At 40.0% G+C, this 18,553-nt stretch overlaps 1 long non-coding RNA gene across 3 annotated transcripts in view; it reads right to left on the reverse strand.

Annotated features, from left to right (window-relative positions):
* Positions 1-515: 515 nt before the first annotated feature.
* The window catches only part of LOC106854166 (uncharacterized), a 216,781-nt gene continuing 198,743 nt past the window's right edge, over positions 516-18,553 (reverse strand). For 2 of the 3 annotated variants that reach the window (XR_015801166.1, XR_015800538.1), the window contains 3 exons: positions 12,384-12,483; positions 11,284-11,423; positions 516-1,803 (listed from right to left, as the gene is read on the reverse strand). This is a non-coding gene — a long non-coding RNA (uncharacterized LOC106854166). The remainder of the gene's footprint in view (positions 1,804-11,283; positions 11,424-12,383; positions 12,484-18,553) is intronic. The other variant, XR_015800822.1, reaches the window with a different exon arrangement.

The following is an 18,553-nucleotide window of genomic DNA, read 5'->3' on the forward strand; positions in this document are numbered from 1 at the left end:
GCAAGTCTATTAAATAGCCTATCAGCTCTATTTCTAGTGTATACCCTTGGACTGAGACATTCACTCACAGTGAACAGTCAGGCTGGAGTGGAACAATTAAAAAGTGGAGGACTTCTGTCAAGGGAGGTTTTTTGGTGACACATGAGTTGCAAAGAAATGCTAGCACAGCAAACAAACAAGCATAAATAATTCCTCAGATCTGGAAGTGTAAAGGAAAGCAGTGTCATTCTCATGGTGGGAAGACATTAATTATTTCAATATGGAATTTATTGTGGTTAATGGATGTAGACTAAGAGAAGAAAAATCAGTAGAGTCATGCATTCCATATGAGAGATGCAAAGCATCCTTAGTCTAAGCAAGGATAGAAAAGTGGGAAACAGATTTTAATTTTTTAATAGTTTGAAAAACAGTAACATATTATTATGAGTTTTACTCACGGAAATTAACTAATTAACTAGAGGATGTCATCAACCAGAATCAGGATGGGGAAACAAAAAGCAAGGCAACTTCCCTTCTGTAAATAACATTTATTCATCTTTTATTCATTCATTTTATAACACAACCTGCAGTCAGTACAAATTTACTAGCAGGATGCATTAAGGAAAAGCATAAAATGATCTGTTTCCTCACCATTGACCATACTTCACCTTTTTCCTATAAAGAATGAGATAATGAAAACTCATATGGTTTATGACATTTTCCCTTGCAAATTCAGCTCAGTAAAAGTCTGTCCTTCTTACTGGCTTATGCGTAGTGTAATTGTTTGGCTAAGGTCCTGATCAACAAATACTCTGTTTCTTCCAGGGGAGCAATGCAACTAGACCCTTTATTGTGTTTTTTGGAAGAATCAGAACACGGGTAGAAAAATGTTAAGAGGGAAACTTAAACCTAGGCCAGGCAGTAAAATTCCCCGGGGGAAAATCATGTTTATTAAGTGACTCTTTTTGCTCAGTAAAGGTTAGCAAGCATTGCAACAAATTTCCTCTTGGGTCAAATAAAGCTAGAAAGGGAGTGGATGTGATGCCACCTGACAGGCCTTGATTTTCAGATGGAAGCTACAGTAGTATTTTGGACTCTCAGGTTCTGGATCTTGATTTACAATAATAAAACAACGTCTCCATGATTATGTTTTTCAAATAAACAAAAAAAGTTATTTTATTTCTGGAGAAATTTGCACAGAAGTTTGCTTCTGCTTAACCCTTAAAAGAACTAAAGCATCTACTTAATTTTTTTTCAGCCTTAGAAAAGTGCATTCCTGTGAGAGGTTCATTGAATTCCCCTTAAGGAAAATAAATCCACTGTATTTACTGAGAAATGCATTCTATAGATGATCTAGCATCTCATTAAGATGATTTTACCCCATACTGTTCTGGCACACAGGCTCTCACAAACAACATTTTCAATACTCTGCTCTTCAGATTTCATCACAATCCTAAACTAGGTCACCTGGAATGATGGCATGGAACAAAAACAAATAGATCAGAGCCAACCTCTTCCTTTCTTAACTACCTGATATTAACAGGTATCTTCCCTGCAAAGGGAAATTTAAGAATAAAAGAAAATGTTTTCAATAGCGCTTTACCAGTAGCTGGTTCCTCAAAGCAGGCTCAGGTTGACAATGAGTGACAGTGACTGCCAGTCGAGGGCTGTTCAATAGTTTGTGTCACCAAAGCTCTCATTTCTAGCAGACCAGGGCACAGATTTCCACCCCAGGGGGCTGAGGAGCTGCGGCTGGAATGGCTCTGGCACATGAACAATCTCTACCCGAGAGAGGGAAGCTCCAGGTCAGGGCTGAGGTCACTTCTGTAGAGACAGAGAGCAGCAAGACCTATTCTTAGCACACATGAGCTGACATTTGGTAAAACCGTCACAGAGACAAGGGAGCATGTGAATACTTTCTCAAGAGGCCAAGAGCCACGTCACCCTGCTAACTCATATTACAACTCCAGCTTACCTCATGTTAGCTACTGCACGTTAGCCAAGGTGTAGGAAAAAATACATCCATTGTCCAGGGAAGACAAGGCAGCTGAAATTTAATTATAAAATGGACTTGCCATGACATTGGCCGTATTTAATTAATTTTATGAATAAACAGCCTAACCTTTCAAGGGACATCAAACTAATAGTAATGTTGAACTTAAGATCAATCCATAAGAGTTCAGACTCTTATCAGCTGGAATCTTGGGAAAAAAACATGTTTTGATATTGCTTTGGTATTTTGCTTTCTAAAACACATCTAAAAATTGTTTTAAATGGACAGCTGTTATCACCAATGGTATTTATTTTAGCTATCTCACTCTTGCTACTCAGGCAAACCTTCAGGGAGGAAGAAAGGGACAGGAAGAAAAAGATAAAGGAAGAACAGATAGAAGCAAAGTAAGCAATAAAATATTGAACAAGGACTACAACAGAAAATTGCCAAATATGAAATTAAATTAGTGCCAGGCATTGTTTGAATCATCAGCACAAATTCCAAGCTAGGTTCTGAAGCAAGGTCCTTGAATGAAAAAAACAATAAATTTTAATTCCTTGGCCTCCACCTGTTGTAAATAGTTGCAAAACACACATATCTTCTTTACACCTATAACTTCTGCTGGGTTCAGTAGTGCAAAAAGTCTCATTATTGCAGCAGATAAGACAGAATTACTACTCTGGGTTTGACATAGTGGAGTGCCTCATTACACACTGTCACAGACATCACAGGATGCACCAGAGATTTCTTCGTCAAGGAGAAATAATGAGCTGTCCTGGCTCCACAGTCTTTTATAACCTCCCAGATGTTTGCATTTATTTATTTATTTATTTATCAAATTTAAAACACCCCCAAACCCATATCAACTAAGTAATGAAAAATAAGCCTTTATCAGCATAAACCTGATAAAGATCAAAATACTGAGATTGCTGACAGGGCACCGTAATGGAAATAATCTGTTTATTCAGCATTCTGTTTCAATAATATGAGAGGCGTTCCGATTCCTTCCACAATTCCCTCCTCATTAACATCCTGTCCAGTTTGCTGCAGGCCATGACGTAGGCTCTGATAATAGTTTTGGCATATGTTTCCCAAGGAAAGGCCCAGCCACCCTTCTGCTGAGCGGATGTCGATTGTGTTAATGCTGAAGGTGCACATGCACCACCTCCCGCTGGGCCCAGGCCCCAGCACGAACGTGACTTGTCACTGTCACTTAGTGCTGACCACTGAAAATCATACACAGACACTACAGACCACCTCTGTATGTGGGCAGTGCATGTATGAGTGTGAGTATGCAGAGACACACACACACCAGGCATCCACTCAAAGCACACAGAAGAGCTTACTATATCTTATGGCGAAAAGAAATCACTATCAGCCCCTGAAATCTCACAGGAATGGCAAAAAGTACCTCATGGAAAAGGCAAGTTCTCTCAATTCTATCATCCTAGATCCTCATGTATAACAGCCAGTGTTATAAGGCTTTTTCAATTTCTAAATTTTTTTCCCTCCTAGAGTTATGCAGAAGTAGCATGTGTGTCATTTTAATGCAAAACTATCACAAAGTCTTCAGCAGTGATAAGACAAAATGAGTTTCCAAACACATGAGATGAATCATTTGGAGTGGTGATCCTCAATAAACAAAACCAGAGATAAGTAGTCAAACACTCCTCTTTGGCCTCTTTTTCATCAGCAAATTAAACAGCTCCAAGAAGCAAATCCAGACAGTGGACTTTAATTGTCTCTGCAGTTCAGTTATTAGACAAGTTCTTGGCACAGGTTTGTCAGACTCCCCAGCACCACAGGGGAAAAACACAGCCCAGAGATAAATCCTGTAAGATTGGATGTGGGCACCTTTTTTTGGAGAGTGAGAGCCGTATGATTTCATCATGGGCTGTCTGTATCCTAGTGCCAAAGGATACTCCCAGGCAAGTTTAACTTCTTAGTACAATCTTCCTGTCCACTGTGAAAGCAGAGCCCTGGTCTAATACAGGTACCACATCTCTCTCAAACATGGAACAGCCTCACAGTATCATTATTTCTGACTAGAATTTCATTACTTTTCTTATCTGGTGAAACCAGCTATGTCTGAGCTCCATCATACAGTTCTGTGAAGAGCACTTAATGTAACAATATGTAGAACAGCAAGAATTTGCCACATCAAATGTAATCCTGACCAAGCATTCTCAAAAGATGAAGTAATAACAGCAAAACTGACCTTGTAAATAACATCTAGAGGAGTACAAAGATGTCAAAAGTAAAATACTAAGCCTTCTCTTTCAAAAATTACTATGGATAAACAAGCATATAAACATACACGCAACTCACAACATCATAGAAATCTCTGAGCTGTTGTATGTTATGAGCACACTGCCTATGTAGGGACAGGTAATGCACTTCTGCAGGGCCTAAAATCCCACTGAGGGAAAGGAAAATAATTGCTAAGGTAAAGCAGAGTCCAGAGGATGGATTTCCCAGCTTCTTCCACTGGGATTTCTGGAACCTGTTCACCCATGCTGCACATTCTCCCTAAAACCCATGAGACCAAGAGTTTCACTCTGGAACAGTATCTACCATGCACTGCTGAGCTGGCAGACACAGTAATCTGCAGACAAAAATTACAGAAAGTCAACAAAAAACGACCTAAACTTTGTATTGTAGATGCAAGCAAAAGGAGGGAAAAATGGAGAGTAAAGTGTGTCTCAGTATTTCACATTTTTCCAAGTCAAAAAACCCCAGTACAATTTCCCACAGAAATGCAGTTTTCATTTATCCATGCCTGCATCCCTTCAAAACTGAAACTCTGAATTCTCATCTTCAACAAATAGAAGGATATCTTCCAGTACAAGTCAAAAAAAGAGGTGACTTGACGTCTCCTTCACAAATTCTTCGTAAAGAGTCGCATATCTTCACATTCTCTCATTAAACAATTAAACAATTCAATAGGGCTACAGATTCTAGTGAAGTTGCCAATATTGATATAACATCCTAATCTACACTCCTAACACCTGTGTTTACAGAGATTTAGCAGTGTAGCATCAATACTAAACATAGCCACAGTACAAATTCTCTCTCTGCTCTTCCTTTCTTCAGTCAGTGATTCCCCCTTTCCTCACCACGCCCTTCACATGGCAGGTGAATGTGCATTGCAAAACTTATTTTGACAGAGACAGGGCAAGAGCTATAATCTGGCACAAAACCCTCCTAGAAAAACAAGCAGGATGGGCATTTTTTTCCTAGTACTATTCATCTCAAGATTGCAGGGTTCTGAGGGCTGTTGATTTTGGTTTGTTTTTCCTGAAATCCCATTTCATATAACCCCATGCTCGGCAACACCCTTGTGAACTGCTGACTTTTCTTAAAATGGCCACAGATTATCCCCAAAAGTGAAGCCCTTTTCAAGGAAAATGGTTGTTCCCTCATATCTATAATTTAGAAAGGAAATATGAGAACACAGACAGGAAGGAAAGTATGGGAAGCTACAAAAGCAAAAATGTGTAACTATAAGTAGAGAGCCTATATATAAATTCTAGACCAAAGTAAAATCCTTGTTTCAAAATACACCTCTCACAGAAGTACATGTATTTTATTTGACAGTATTCACCTACTCCTTGCAATACTGGACCCTAAGGAATTATAACTTGGAAATGTATTTTAGATACAATGAAATATATACTGATAAACCAACAAGGTAAAATACTGAAGTGAGTCAACTTCAAAGCATGGTAAAGATCTGGCCTCCTTTCCCCTTCATGCAGCATCTCTGAGGTGGTACAGAAGACTCAGCATCGAAAGCCAGCCGTGAGAAATGTCACATTGATGCCTGATTTGGTTACATTTCCCATCACCAAGCAGGCAGAAAATGTTCTCAGGCTCACAAAAAGGTGAATAGAAGCCAGAGTTAAAAGTAGACTCTTTTTTTCCTTCCCATGCTTCACATTATTAATCTGAAAGACCAGAAGCCGTATGGGGATCGAGTTATTATCCAGATACTTATTGCCTTCAGGTGGCTCCACCACGCTTTAAAATGAAAGATTGTCAGCAGATGTGCCCATCTACTCTGCCCCTTTCTCATATGTCTACAAGATGATTACGTTTACACCCACTTGTACACTGTAGCCAAAGGTATGCCAGTACTTCACAATTCAACCTTTTTTTCTTCTCCCTCCCTTAGGAACTCCGAGGTCAATACTCGAGTTAAAAAAATCACACTGTGCTTCAACACCACAAGCTTTTTTTTTAAAGAGATGATCCAGAGATTTATTTTCTTGAGCTGCTGCACCTGGAATGCAGCAATTATGGCATAGATATCTCCCCAAGAGCTCTGTCATCTCCCACATCAGCTGTCTTGGCTGTAAGCACTGCAGTACCATGCCTCTGCTCCTTGTCATCAAATGCATTCTCACTTCTATGGGTCTTAACGTCCTACTAATATTAAAGGAATTTTCAAAGGAAGCAGCTACCAAAATGAACAACTCCTCCAGAAGTTTAATTACAATTATCCCAGTATCTTCTTTTTCACGCTTCAGAACTGTAGATGGAATTACTGGTCAGGGAGCAGGTTGTCACTAGCCGTAAATTGGCTATTTGAACAAACTAGGTACATAGAGCAAACATAAATAATAATTATCAACACCCTCTCCCATTTTGTTTTTATTTGTGGATATCTGGACAATGAGAAAAAAGAGATTTTTTAATCAAAAAGGTATTCATATCAGATACGTGCACAGAAAGTCAGCACAGATCTCTTCAAATGTAATGTTTTACATATATTATATATGTTAAATCCACAATATCTCAAAGATGCAACTTAATTGATGGTGTAAACTTGGTTTACTCTAACACTCCTTGGCAGCTCATACTGGTGAATTGCCAGATAATCAGAGGGCTGGAACACCTCTTCTACGAGGAAAGCCTGAGAGTTGGGGTTGTTCAGCCCAGAGAGATCCTTTTGCAGCCTTCCAATACCCTAACAGGGCTTATAAAAAGGAAGGAAAGAGACTTTTTATACAGGCAGATAGTGATAGGACAAGGGACAACGATTTCAAGCTGAAAGAAGGCAGGTTTAATTAGGTATTAGGAAGAAATTATTTGCTGTGGGGGTGCTGAGGCATTGGTAAAGGTTGCCCAGTGAAGCTGTTGATGCCCATGGAAGTGTTCAAGGCCAAGTTGGATGGGGCCCTGAGCAACCTGCTTTAGTGAAAGGTGTCCCTGCCCATGGCAGGTGGGTTGACACTAGGTGATCTTTAAGGTCCTTTCCAACCTAACATTCTGTGATTCCATTTCACATCCACTTTACAACATGAAAAGATTGTGTACACATCTATAGGTGTGGCATCTCAAACTCATGAACTCATTGGCTTACCCATGTCTTCATAACCTTGTGGGCTAATTTGCAAAAAGAGTAAATGTAAAAAAACAACCAATCAAAATACATCCAGACAACTCACTTCAGGACATCTGAGCAAAGCTTTTCTCTGTTCACTCATACAATCATAGAGATTCATCACCAGTAACTGGTGATCATTTAGAAGCATGGTCAAAATTTCCGAAAATTTTATGCCATGAATTATTTGAGTTTCTTAATGCAAATAACAAGAAGTCTTTTCTGATTTCTATTTTTTTTTCTGGCTGTACTTTGGTGGAAACACTTCAAAATACTTTTTCTCTTCTACCACAGAAACAAAATTCTTTGTGCAGAAAGAAATAAAGGTAGTAAAGATTATATCAGTTGTCCATTTCACAATGCAACCAGAACTATGCTGCAGGGAAGTGAAGCTGAAGGTTAAATTTGGGAATGCAGCAGGAGAACCTTTCAGCTGAACATATTGAGGCAGCTTCCTCTTGAACACAAACTAGAGATGACTTCATAAACACCAAATTACTATCTTTAACCATGTGAGAAACAACTTAAATGCAAAAAAAAGTCAGAATTCTTTCCAAGATGGACTGGTTGCTCTTATTCTTTCAAATCTACTTTGAAACACTCTCTTCCAGGCTCAATTATTCAGTCCCCAATGTTGAAGCATCCTTAAAAATCACTCAGTGTAATTGAAGAAGGTTTGTGTTCTCTATCAGAAGTGTTCTCACACTAAAAATGGCTCTGAAAGGATTTGGAAGGCACTATCCAAGTCAACATGCACTTTACAGTTACACAGGCTTAGTTTATGCTAGTATTACATGAAATTACTCCAGGGTCCAGGAATGCACATGTGCACTCAGGTTTCCCCACACATGTGAATGCATTCAGATACCTTTATTCTGAAATCCTCTTAGAGGACTTCAACAATTCATTTAAAAGGCTTGTCGAGATTTTCTGGTTTTCAATACACTTCAATCTCCCTAGTGATTATAATCAGCCCCAAAGCACATGGCTATGCTTGTAGCACTGCAAAATCCCACTCACCAACTGCATGCTTTTTATCCTAACATGAAGTCAAAAGCACAGGTACCTAAATTTTGCACCTGTGTTGGAAATTTTCAAGAAAATTTTCAAACATAGTTTGATGTTAACAAGACAAAAACATATATCTATATGTATGCATGTTAATATTGTGACTCCAGAATATGTTTCTAATATTTTATTTAAAACTCATAAAATTAACATCTTACTTCTACACTTCTTGTCTTTGAATAGCGTTTCCTTTCTAAACTGTCATTGTCATTAAAATTAAATTAAACATTTGCAACATGTTTTAGAGACATAAGGAAACTATTTGTGCTCACACGTTCAGAGCAGGCACTCCTCAAAAAAAATTGGAAAAGAAAGGGCAGTATGATTCTATTTCATCATATCATTATTTACTAATTAATAAAATGCTCCCTCTGGGTTCAAATACCACTTTTGCAGTAATTTTTTCACTATAATTCAGTGCATTTACACAAAGGTAAAGACAAGATGCGATTTACACCACAATATGAAATGCAACTTCTAACAATATTATTGTGTAGAGTTCAGTGAATGCTAGCAGTTTTGGATTTTTGGTGCACATCAGCATTCCAAATCCCAGAATCATAAAACAATTGTGGTTGTAAGGGTCCCTAAAGATCATCCAGTTCCAACACCCCTGCCATGGGAAAGGACATCTTCCACTAGACCAGGTCACTCAAGCACCCTTTCAACATGAATGTTGACAGAGAAGAAGCTCTCTGGCCAACTTGTTCCACTGTCTCATCATTCTCATTAAAAAATATCTTCTTTAATATCTAATCTACACTCACCTTCCTTCAGTTTGAAGCCATTCACTCCCATTCCACCACCACAGGCCTTTGTACAAAGCCCCTCTCCAGCTCTCTTGTAGACTCCTGTTAGGTACTGGAAGGCTGCTCTGAGGTCTCCCCAGAACCTTCTCCAGGCTGAACAACCCCAACTCTCTCAGCCTGTTTTCATAGTTGTTCCCAGCCCTCTGATCATATCTGTGTGCTTCCTCTGGACTTGCTCAAACAGGTCTGTATCATTCTGATGCTGGGAAACCCATAGCTGGATGCAGCACTCCGAGTGGGGTCTCACCAAAGAGGAGTAGAGGAGCAGAATCCCTTCTTTTAGTGTGGTGTCCACACTTGTGTGGATGCAACCAGAACACGGTTGGCATTCTGGGCTGCATGCACACATTGCCAGCTCATGCTGAGCTTCCTGTCAATCCACACTCACAAGTCCTTTTCCTCAGGACCGCTCTCAATCCATTTCTCAACCACTTAGCCTGTATTTGTGTCTGGGATGGCCTCAATATAGGTACAGGACCTTACAGTTGGCCTTGTTGAACTTTGGGATTAGCAAACATCCACTTCTTAAGCTGGTCAAGGCCCCTCTGGATGGCATCCCTTCCCTTCAGCCTGTTGACTGCACTGCACATTTCGGTGTTGTTGGCAATCTTGCTGATGGTGCACCAATCCCACTGTCCATGTCACCAACAATGATGTCCAACAGTACTGACTCCTGGGGGATACCACCCATCATTGTCCTTCACTTGGACATCAAGACATTGTTTAGAACACTTTGAGTGAAACTCTCCAGCCACTTCCTGATCAAATCCATGCCTCTCCAGTTTAGAGGAGATTATTGTGAAATGCTTTGCATAAGTCCAGGTAGATGACATCAGTTGCTCTTCCCTTATCCAGCATGTCACCAAAGGTCACTAAATTTGTCTGGCATGATTTGCTCTTAGGCAAACCATGTTGGCTGCCACCAATCACCTCTTTATTTTCCACATGACTCAGCACAGTTTCCAGGAGGATCTTTCCTATGATCTTGCCAGGCATTGAGATGAGACTGACTGTCCTGCAGTTCCTCAGGTCTTCCTTTTTTCCCTTTTATATTTCCCCTTTTCCAGTCAGTGACAACTTCACTGGATTGCCATGACTTTTCAAATGTGATGACCATTTGCAGACATTTGTTTGCAAATTTTCAAAGTTTCCAGGCCTTTTAAAATCCCTTCCGTAGCTCTTGTTGAAGTTACTCTTGTCCTATACTTTGACATTAATTAAAACAGATAATTGGGTATGAGAGGAGATGGTAGAATAAACAGATATTGGGTATAGAAGGTGACTGATGAGCTGAAGCAGTGGTCATCCTGTTGCACATCTGGACCCACAAAGTCCAGCAGCTCAACTAGATGTGTTAGAGATACTGTCATATTCTCTTCCTAAAGCATGTATTTGCTACAGTGCTAAGGCTGAGAAAACCGAAGATATTGAAGAGTCATTGCTGGACAGGACCTCTCAAGGCAAACTTACTCACCTCACTACTCCAGTGACCTGATTCAATGACCCTGAGTTAGCCCTAGGTCCTCCTTGCAGAAAAACTCTTCTGTTGAGGATATGTTGCCTTCTTGCCTGCTGCAACACAGCCTCTGCAGCATGGGATTAGATGAGCTACTTGAATTCCTTGAGCTCCACAAGGGGAGGGGGAGCTGTCCAGAAATGATTGGTTCTTGGATCTCTCAGAGGAAAGGGGAAAGGGGAATAAAACCCCCACTGATCAGTCAGTTGTTTCTTTTTATTGACAATATGCAATATTCCTATAAATCCATCATCTGCGGGACAAGACAATTACCTGAAGAGCTAAAATCTACTCTCAGGTCACAAGCAAGGCTGAGATATCTAGGTAATATCAGAGGGACAATTACCTACGGAGAGGAAGCAGCCAGAAACAGGATGATAAGTACCAACAATTTGCTTATATAACAACAGGGGCAGAGAGCCATATGTCTTCAGCAAAATAGCATCTTGTTTCTTCCAAGAAATTGAACTATAATCTCAACTGACAAAATACAAACTTCAGGGTATTATTTTAGGATGAGGAATAATCTTACTGTCAGATTTGCTTCTGTGCTGAGTCTGCCTCGCTTTCTAGTTGCTCCAGTTGGCTGTTCAGAGATGCTCAGGCAGAGCAGGGACTGGAAAAATTCCTGTGATAAACCAGTGTGAAGTACAGGTCTGTGTTCATTGCCTCCTGTGGAAGGAACAGAATTAATTATTTAGCTGCTCATGGCCTTTGAACCTTAAGGGTTATGATCTGAACAAGAATACACCCTGTCCCTGAAGTTCACTGAAGTGCAGATGCTGAAGCTATGAGGCTAATTCCCTTCCATAAAGGCAATCAAAACACCCTGATGGCACCTGGTGAACATTAAAGGCAGCTTTGGTTTCAAAGTCAGAAGCCCTTGGGAAAAACAGAGGTCACATTTGTCAGGTCACTCTTTGCTCTCCAAACATTGCTTTCCTCCTTTCTTTCTTTATGTTTTCATTAACACTATCAAGCCTGACAAATATTTTCCTTCTACTTTTCTTTTCTTCTTCCTCTCTCCCCATCTCCCTCGACTTTTTCCACCATCTGTACCAGCCTGTTCTACCCTTACCCTGTGATAACTTGATTAAGAGAGTGAGCTCATTTGTATGGTAAAGTGGCAAACCAGAGCTGGTAAAGCCAAGCACATCTGTTTTGTGCATGGCTGTTCTCCTGTGCATCAGCCTGTTAGTCAACATCCATGCAATGTTATGCATGGATAGTAATTCCTGTACCTTAAAGCAGAACCACTACCCATGTGGCTCCTGAGGGTGAAACAAGCAGGGAATAGCTTATATAGGAAAAGCAAAAAAACATGACACTGAGGCAGCTGGTCTAGGAGTTTGTTTTCAGGAGAGGTTATTGGCAGAAAAGAAAAACAAAGGACTGGAGGAAGACGAGACTTCTCCCTACAGGGAGATTCTTCTCAGCAGTTCAGTGGTGATGAGTTCACATCCTAAGCCCCCTTTCACAAATGTCACACCTACCAAGCCTTATGTAACATAGCTGAAGATGGTCTCATTATCTATGTAAGCTACATAGATATCGTGGCAATACTTAATTATACACTTGCTAAGTCATTACATTTCATCACTAAATAAAACAGTGTTTCAAAGCTGGAAATACCTTGTAGAAGTCAGAGTTGCTGTACTGCTTCTAACAACTCTGCACAGCAGAACTGAAGCCACCTCCTTTCATGGATCTAGGCATCTATGCCTATTATTATCTGTTGGTGAAATGGAAAAGCATGAATACTGTTGGCATGGCAATATAGGGGCAATTTGTTCCCAAGCAGGCCCTTACCCTGTAATTTTGTATGTCTGTGAATACACTTAATCAGGAGGGCTACAGTATTTTAATGGATGAAAAAGTGCCTTTTTTTTCCTTATAAAGGATTGCTATAATGATTAACACCACTCCTTCTTAAAATCCTGCTATCTCTTGCTTGTGTGTAAAGATAAAATAATTGAATAAGCCTTTTAATTTAAATTGAGTTTCTTCATACACTTGCTCATAAGCAAGACTTAGACTGCAGCTGGAAGGATGGTATGCATGCATCCTGTCCTCCAGGCTCTGAGAGCATAGACTGCTACAGGCAGGTTGAAACACACCTTAAAGTTAATTTCTGGAGACATTAAAGTTTTGAGATCCCACTCATAAAGAATGGAGATGTCATTCTGCCAACAGTCTCAAAAGCATGCCCAGGACTGGAGGCACCTACCATCTCCACAGTCCTTGGATCTCCTCCTCTGCCCACTGGCATATGTCAAAATAATTTGATCCGATATACTACATCTGCTTAGCAAAATAAGGGCTAATACAGATATCCTATATAAATCACCTATATCCTATATATCACCAGAAGATGACACTCTTTTGAAGTGAAGGTGAATTCTTCTCTCATATGTCCTCATACAACCCAGAGACATCAAATTCCAAGAGACAAATTAAGCCAGTGATGCCCTCCCACACTTCCCTGGACACAAAGTAAAGTGCAGAGTATTTTCACTACATGCAGTCAATTTATTTACAGGTAGGTGTTGAATACTACTACAAAACATTGAGACAGCAAAATAAAGAGGGTTGGGTAGGGTTAGTTGCATTTATTCTGGAATTTATTTATTTAACGAACAAAAACAAGGGGCAATATTGGTGCTTAAAAATAACCAGCACTAAATGGACATGAAAGGAGCAACTTTGCAAGAACTTTCCCCGACAGCACAGCATCTGTCTGTGCTTCAAAAAGTCTTCAAAGTTTTGGTCATGACTGATCTAGCCAACTCTGCTCTTAGCTGGACACAGCCTTGGTTTTCCCTCTCTCTCTGTGTTTATAACTGGTTGACACCTCAAAGAGCATGGCATTTGGGGTTGTTATATGGAGATCTACGACATTTTGTATAATCATTCTCTTAATTCTTTTTCTATCTGTTCTGCCTCAAAGCACCTGTGAGAGAAAAAAAATGGTTATAGGTGGTCTGAGTGCTGGAGCTGCACCACAGACTAGAATTCATTTCAGGAGGTAGACCTGATGTACACAGAATATGGGCCAGGCACTGGTGCTGCCCCATGGCAATGTGACAGTCATCTGATGTCACTGTGAGCTCACACACCTGCTCCAACGGTGCCAGGGGCCGAGGGTTTTCCCTGATTGATGTGTGCAACTGTTCATGGGCTTGTGTGGGTGGAGGATGTGGGCTGGCCCTGCCACCACTCCGACCTGAACTTCCCTCTGACATTGCACAAGACAGACCAAGACTCATACCTGCCCACCCACACAGACAAGCCAGCAGATATAAAAATACATGACCTTAAAAAACAGCACACAGGCTCTCCATTTTCATTTTTCACCCTTTCTCACCAGCACCAGCTCTACAGACTCGAAATAAAATTACACACACTAGCAGGGTTGGGCTGTTACCTTCACCACATTTGCTACCACATTCCTATGGCCACCCTCCTAGATATTTCCTCAGATATTTCTAACTTCCCACTTCTCTATTTAATTCCAAAAATAAAAAAGGGGAGGTGGGGAAGAAAAAAGAAAGAAAAAAAAGCACTTCTGTGTGTATGAAAAGTACAAGTTTGTCTTAAGAAAGTATCTATAAAACACAGAAGGAACCAACTTCTCAAGTTTACAAAAACAACCACTTCTACCACATATGCTCACCTATCTCCTGAAAGGAAATTCACTGCTCAGAAACCTGATATTCCACATGCTCTAATTAAGGAAAAAGGAAATAGCTTTCAGTCTCTTGTGCAAGGGCCAAAGAACATAAGTCAAACACTCACCTAAAACCATGAAAACACTTTGAAAAGAAGTAAAACAAGCATTCCGCTAATTTCCTAGATGCATTTCCAGCAGTGTTTCTGAAATAGACGCAATGGGTAGGAAAGAGGAAAAGAATTTAGTGATGTGGAAAACATATCGTTATAATCCATCCTCAGCCCATTTCATGCATTTGTGATGGAGGGATTTGCTCTTCCCTCTTTTAGCAGGGCTCCCAGGGTGGCATAAAATGGACAGTGTCATATCTTATAAAAGCTACTTTCTGAGGAGCATTGTGTTTCTCTGGTCACACTTATTTCTGCAGCACCTCTTAAATGCTTAGGTGAAGTTAGGAAGAGTCAAGGGATACACAGCCCAGTAAGTCTTCATTTACATCCTGAAGTTTCAGGAAGAAAGTATTCCTCCTCCAAGCGTTTAGGAAACTCCAAGACTTCCTTCACATTGAAAAAACTCTGTCTGTGGTGTAACCTTGTTATTTCACTTGCTTCCAGCTGGCTTAGTGATGGTGAGTATTCATCACATTTGTACCAAAGAAGGAAAAATAAAAGCACTAACCAGAAATATAATTTACACGCACATTTCCAGTTCCACTGAGCATCACAGTTATCTTCCCAAGTCTGGCCCCTTTGAGCTCATGGACAGTGCTGAAAGAAGGCAGGTTTTGAAATTAGGGATTGCAACCAAGGATTGTTCGTTAAACAAGCCAGCGATGTTTTTTTCCAAATCTGGAGACTTATAAGAACACACTTAAGGTTTTCAAACTGAATGCACTTTTTATTTGGGCCAGTGAAATTGAAAAGGAGACAGTGATAGGAAAGAGATTACTGGTTGAAAGACAAGACCTGATGCCAAGACATGGCCATGCATCCTTATGCCCATTCTGCCTCAGAGTCAGCTACAGCAACAATAATTGAGTTGCAAAGGTAAAAATAAGAAATCTAACTCTTCTTATCTATTATATTCCACCACTGTTAGTCCAGTGTAAGACATACTGTTCTTTAGATGCTAATGCTATGGGAGATCTAGCCCCTTCCATCTTGTTTTGCAAAATACAAGCCACTTTCAAAAACAGAAAGTAAATGCTAGCTTCTTTTCTCAGTGTGTTTTATTTGTTGGTCATACCCTGAAAAAGTGCTAAACACTTCTGCTGAAAAGCACTGATCTGAAAATACTTCACTGCTATGGACTATATTACACACCAGAAAAAAAGCTGCAGAATCTTTACAGGTCGTGCCTGTGCCATACATTCAGAGAAAATGCAATTGTGTATCTTTACAACTTTCTGTATCTTAGCACTGTTCACAGAAAAATAGACATAATTCTGTGTGAATTAAAATTATGGTGAGAACAAATTAATTATTATCATATATATTATTATTATCATTAGCAGTACTAAAACAATTTTTATACAGCACTTTTTTATTCACAGAACTCAGGGCACCTTGCTTATTGTTCTCATTTTACAAATGTAAGACCTTGGGAACTTTGAGATGCAGTTTCGTTATTAAGGTCATACAACATGCCACTGGCAGACCCTGAGACACAGCACAGGCTCTGCAATCCTTCCAGATGGTAGGCACAAAGCTAGATACTCGGTTTTTTTTCTTCTTTTAATTTACATCTCTGCCTCTGTGTATTTTGATCTGCCTCATTCAGCATTTAACATAGCACTGCTTAAAATCCTAGCTTTCCAGGAGCACAGCTGCTTTTTTTCTCTAGAACCGCCCTGCTTTGTGCAACACTGAGCATCTACATGTACAAACACACTCAACCTCAATTTGTGCCTGAAGAGTCATCCTCCCTCCGCTGTCTGAAGTACCACTAGAGTGCATATTTGGAAAAATGAGATGAAAAAATACTCATAAGTTTGAGATTCTGCCCTGTCTTTTTTCTGGCAGGGTAATAACAGTACATACTACTGCAGTTTTTTCTCTTGGTCAGAGTGCATAATGTCACAATCACATCAACAGAAGTAGCATTTTCTAAATCATTTGTATTTGTCACGTATCCATTCTCCCCCTAGCACATCAGCACCTTTGCCTCTCACCCTCAGCTGATCTAATAAATGCAGGCTTGGAATTGACAAAAGACAGCAAACATGTAAACAAAAAAAAAAAAAATCCAAGCCACAAAGAGCCACACAGTTCAGGAATAATAAAAAAGCCCATAGTGATTCCTCAATTGCAGATGATATCAGTAGGATGTCATAACCATCTTTTTTTTCCCCCACCTCCATTTCATCTTGAATACCTGGGACTGCCAGAACTCCCTTTAACAGAGCACAAATTTCCCTGCCAGCTACAGCTGTTGAAAACTTGAGCCCACCAGCCCAACACAGCTGGATGAATTGCAGATAGTTATACCAAAATCAAGGACCTTCAGCTACCAGCTGTGCATCTTTTCACTGCAGAGGTACCTCTGCAAATGGAAAAGTTGTACAAGTCTGGCCTCCTGCAATCCAACTGCAGCAAAGCATCCTTTAGTCTCACAGAAAAGTTCTGCAATTTGCAGTGTGAGCTCCACAAGGTCTTTGCATTCCATTGCACTGTCTTTTTCTTGCCCTTACAAAATCTCCCATGCCAGGCAGCAGCTCCAGATTATGAAGCCCCAATATGTTGGCACTACTGAGTGCAAGAAGATCGAGTGGATGCAGTAACCAGTCCCTGCCCAGCATGCCCAGCCCAACACTACCTCTTCCTAAGCCAGGTGTTTTCCTTTGCATGGAAAACTGTCATTAAGATGGAAAGTAGCAAACACTGTGCTGTTTCACCTAGTGGCTAATAGCAGAAGTGTTTTCTGTAGTTGGGATTTCAAAGCAAGGGGTCTGAGAAGCAGGAGATCTTTTAAAGCTCCTCTGCCTACAGTTTCCTGAACTTTCATTTTCAAAATGTAAAGGCAGTTTCCTCATCTGTTCATCTACTAAAAAAATATCAACCAACTCAAGTTTCTGTGTAACTGTAATACCTAGTACTTTGGAAGTACTTCTCTGAAGTCTCATTGTGTGTTTTCTGACAATTAACACAATAAATCAATTATGAGCTTTTTCAGACTCAGAAGTAAGTATCAGCTATTCAGACACTAATCTGCAGTTACTGGTGGCAGGACAATACACACTCTGTGAATTGTCTTGCTAAGCAAAAAAACAAGTGGGATGGATGAAATAATTATATTACATCAAACACATAGTCAGATTCCAGCTCATCTTCCTGCTCAGGTCGCTACACACTCTCAACACAGGAGAAATCTCATCTTTTAAGCAAACAAACACATAAAGGCATCAACCGAATTAGAAACTCCATGGAGTCGACAGATTATGATCTCATCACTTTTTTTTTCCCTTTTTTCCCCCAAGCATTTCCTTTCCAAACTGAATTTAATTCATTTGAAAAAAATTTAAGCACAGAATATATTGAACTCTCTGGAGGAGGTAAGTTGCTCAACCATGACTACACTGCTCTTTCAATCTGGTTTTAATTTGACTTAAACCAATTTATTAGTTTGATTCAAAGCAAACACAGAAACCTGGTAAGAGTGGATGCCACAGTAGTAAATGGCATACTATTAAAAACCAGCAAGTATAAATGCATCTTAAAGAATAAGAACTCTCCTGTCTTAAGCTACATGCAATATATAAAGAGTTAAATTAAGAACAATAAACCATTACCTTTTTGTTTTTCCCCAAAGGCAAGACCTTGTAATTAACCCTCAAGGAAAATCATCAACTTCCACATTGCTCAGTTCTCTGTCCTTGAGACATTTATGGCAAAAATAAGCCCTGTGAGGCCCCACGGTGCAGGAACGCCCAAGTGCAGGTGTGTCTATGGATATTTGTCTATTTTTTTTCAAACATTTCCACCCTCTGACTGCTTATCTAGACCGTCCTCTCCCTCCTATAATAATCTCTGTTTATTCTCCTGTTTGGCAGCAACAAAAACACTCACATACTCCTGTTTATGGTCCTCTGGATCCTGCCTAGTAGCTGTGCTTTAACTCAACACATTTCAGGAAA

This window comes from Sturnus vulgaris, chromosome 1 (genome assembly GCF_052056855.1).
Source record: "Sturnus vulgaris isolate bStuVul1 chromosome 1, bStuVul1.hap1, whole genome shotgun sequence".
NCBI lineage: Eukaryota > Metazoa > Chordata > Aves > Passeriformes > Sturnidae > Sturnus > Sturnus vulgaris.